Below are 3,689 nucleotides of genomic sequence, written 5' to 3'. Positions count from 1 at the left end.
TTTCGAAGGTGTTAAAGTCCGAATATGGCAAATTAACATTTCACAAAAGTTGTAGATAATCAAGTTAGCTTTCCAGAACATGTTAACTCATCACAATAGGAGATCGTACGAAGAAGTTATGACGAAAATACGAAAGGGTGGCAGAACTGCCGATGCACCTTTTCATATACAACCGTTCGTGACCAATGCAACTTGTCGCATATTAAATGGCTCACAAATGTCCAATGCACGAAATTTTATTGATAGAAGACTGAGTCGAAGAATAATGATCAGGTTTTATATTATTTTCGATCCATGAATATTATTTAATATTTTTTTGTGGTTCCATTGTAGGTGCAAATTTACAGCACATACCTATTCCGACTTCGAGGCTTATTTTTGATCATGATCCAGTCGGAATCTCAGAAAACGTAAAAGATAAAAGTTGTAGAAAAATTTGTTGGCTGTTCGGATCATATTGAATCAACAAAATCGGACTTGGGATGGAAGAGATATGAATAAATCATTCAGCACTGCCATAATATTGACACGATTTGGTGCTACCCACAAAATTTGAATTGACGAACATTTAATTTATCGGGTACGCTTTTTAATTATAAGATATCTATTTGTGAAATATATTGATAATGCTATATGATGGTGGATTATTGCATGATAGTTTAATTTTCTATGTGGAAGCATGGTAAACCATATACAATATATATGCTTAATGAATATTCATTATTTTTGTGTATGTACATTAGTGATATAAATATTTTTATCCTAAATAAAATAAAGTGATAGCGTATGTGCTAATTATTTGAATAAGTTTATCTTAAACCGCATGATAAGTGCTATACTAATGACATTTCTCATGAAAATGCAATATTTATTTGCATAAATTGCTTATAGTTTGATATGGGATTAACTTTCTCCCAATTTTCATTTGATGTGGAACTGTCCGTTTGATTGATTTTCGAATATGTGAGTACGTGATCTTATTAACGTTTTTATTATTGTCTCGTATATTAAGTATGAGTTACTTAGTAAGAGGAATATTATTATACATATTATTATTTGCGTAGCCATACTAATTCCTTAGAATTGTGTTATTGCATGGACATGCATTGATTACGTGCTATAGAATTTTTATCAATTCATTATGTTGGACATGAATTTATTTATGCCATGAAATATTATGTTCAAATTTGATGTTATTATATACTCGTGTGGATACTATGTATATGTTGATATAATATGCTTGATATATTGTTTCTTTCTATGATCAACTAGTATGAAAGACGTGTTCACATGTCAAATATTATGTTTATTATAATATTGATGTACATATGTTTTATATATATGAATCATACTACGGTTTAATTAAAAGCATGATTTGAAATAAAATAGAAAGAAAAGAGAAGCTCAATTCATGAGAGCACACATGAGTAGTTCTTGTCTCAAGAACATAAAAGAAGATCGAGTCGTTGGGTTCGATTTGATTTGATATCACATTTGCAAAATAATGATCTACAATGTGAATGGATGAGATCGGATTTTGATTTTTCAAAGATCCGAAATAGTTGTTAACAACAATGAATGTTTTGTTGAAATAAAATTCGAGCAGTTTAATTAAGAGCTCGTTTTGTAGAATTAAATCGTTGGATTTGACTGAATTTTGAACAACATGTTTAGGACATGCAATCCTAATTATGAATGATTAAGATTAGAATTTATATATTCTAACTTTAATGTTGAATAGTGGAGATCAACCACCATTTGAAGAGATTAATATTCTCTTGTTTATTGACAAGATTTAAGTATCTTGACGAATTTTCTCTTTTGAGGAAAAGGAAGAAATCTTACTATCTCATTTGTTGACAAGATTTAAGTATCTTGAGAAGATTTCTCTTTTTTGTGATTTCTTGATACAATTTCTTTTGTAATTAAATCATATTGGTGATCCAATATATTTCTCTAACTAAAGAAGAAATGTATTTTGTTACATTGTGTATCCTTATTGATAAATAAAAAATAAGGATTTCAAAGCATTTAAATGCTATCTGAATGAAAGTTGGAAAATGCAACTTTGACAAATGAATTAAAAAACGAGTATTGAAACTCTGAAAAAAAAAAAAAAATTTTATGGATATCATAATGATAAATTCTAGAATACATACTCTAGAATTTGTGGGGAAAATTAGATATTCCGAGCTAACCACATTAATATTTAGAAATGTGGGGGTCTTTAGGCCCTAAACACATAAATTAGATACCCCGAGCTAACCACATTAATATTTAAAAAATGTGGGGGTCTTTAGGCCCTAACCAGTAATCACATTAATATTTAGAAATGTGGGGGTGTAAGGCCTAGTATAATTAAGTGGATAAATAATGATTGTGCACAAGATAGTCACTCTTGATGCAAATTGATTATATTGTGTTTTCTTGTAAAATAAGAAAATAAATAAGTTCTTAATAAAAGAACTTATAAATGTGTAAGTGGTAAATCATCAAAGTGATGAACAACCTAGTTAATATATGTGTGAGTGGTAAATCATCAAAGTGATGAACAACCAAGTTAATATATGTGTGAGTGGTAAATCATCAAAGTGATGGACAATCAAGATACATCAAGATGGCAAAGAAAATCAATACGTTTGATTTTGATTTGATTTTATTAACTTATGAGTTATAAAATGAACGATGGACAATTGTCTTCTTTCAAGTAGTAAACCATTAAGGTTTAGATGGACTATTCAAAAGAAGAAGTAAAATGGTGGTCCAATTAAGCTAAATTAAATAGCTATGGAAAATCTTGATTATTTATAACAAGATATTGAAACTCGTTAAGTGATTCTAAAGTAATATTTCATAAAATTGTGTTATCAAATAGTTCTCGTAATAACGAGTGTGACCAGTGTGTTTATATTAAAAGCACATGGAAGTGTATGTCCATAGACGACATTATAATCATGAGATAATGATCATGATATTATTTTGAACGTTGAGAAAATATTGAAAATAAAAATAAAATTATGTTTGATGTCAAAAGACGAGGGTCTAGATGATGTAATCTTATAGATTAAAGTCACTAAGACAAAGATAGTCTTATTGAAAGTCTCATGTTGAGACACTACTAGAAAATTGATCTAGTTGTCTAAAAAAAAAAAAAAAAAACCAAGTGTTTACCTTGCCAAAAATAATGATGAACAATGGTTCAATTACAAATATTTTTGGATAGTTTGGCAGCATAATGAATTGCAAACTAGTAAATATGTAATTCCAAAATAAATAATCATTCAATGATATTATAAGGGTTCTTAGGTAATCTAAGTATCGCTTTTAAATGGATTACATTAAAGAAAATATCCAATTGTATTAGGAAAGTACATTGGATGTATGAGTCCACTAAGATTATGTATCTTGGAAATCCTCAAACAAAATTGAATAGCTCGATTCATGGACGAATTCGAATGTATAACTTCAGATAAGGTTAGAAAAGAAGTTGAATAAAATTCATAAAATTATTGGAGGATGTTCCGTGTTGGACTTAGTCGGTGTCTACAATTATGAATAAATTGTGATAACCAATCGGTTACGTTAAGGGCACAAACGACATGTATAATGGCAAGTATCGATACACTCGTACACATAAGACCATTAGTCAATTGATCTCAAAAGAAATAATATTGATTATGACAATCAAT

This window comes from Erythranthe guttata, chromosome 8 (genome assembly GCF_056151865.1).
Source record: "Erythranthe guttata isolate IM_541 chromosome 8, IM_541, whole genome shotgun sequence".
NCBI classification, from domain to species: Eukaryota; Viridiplantae; Streptophyta; class Magnoliopsida; order Lamiales; family Phrymaceae; genus Erythranthe; species Erythranthe guttata.
This window is presented reverse-complemented; position numbering follows the sequence as displayed.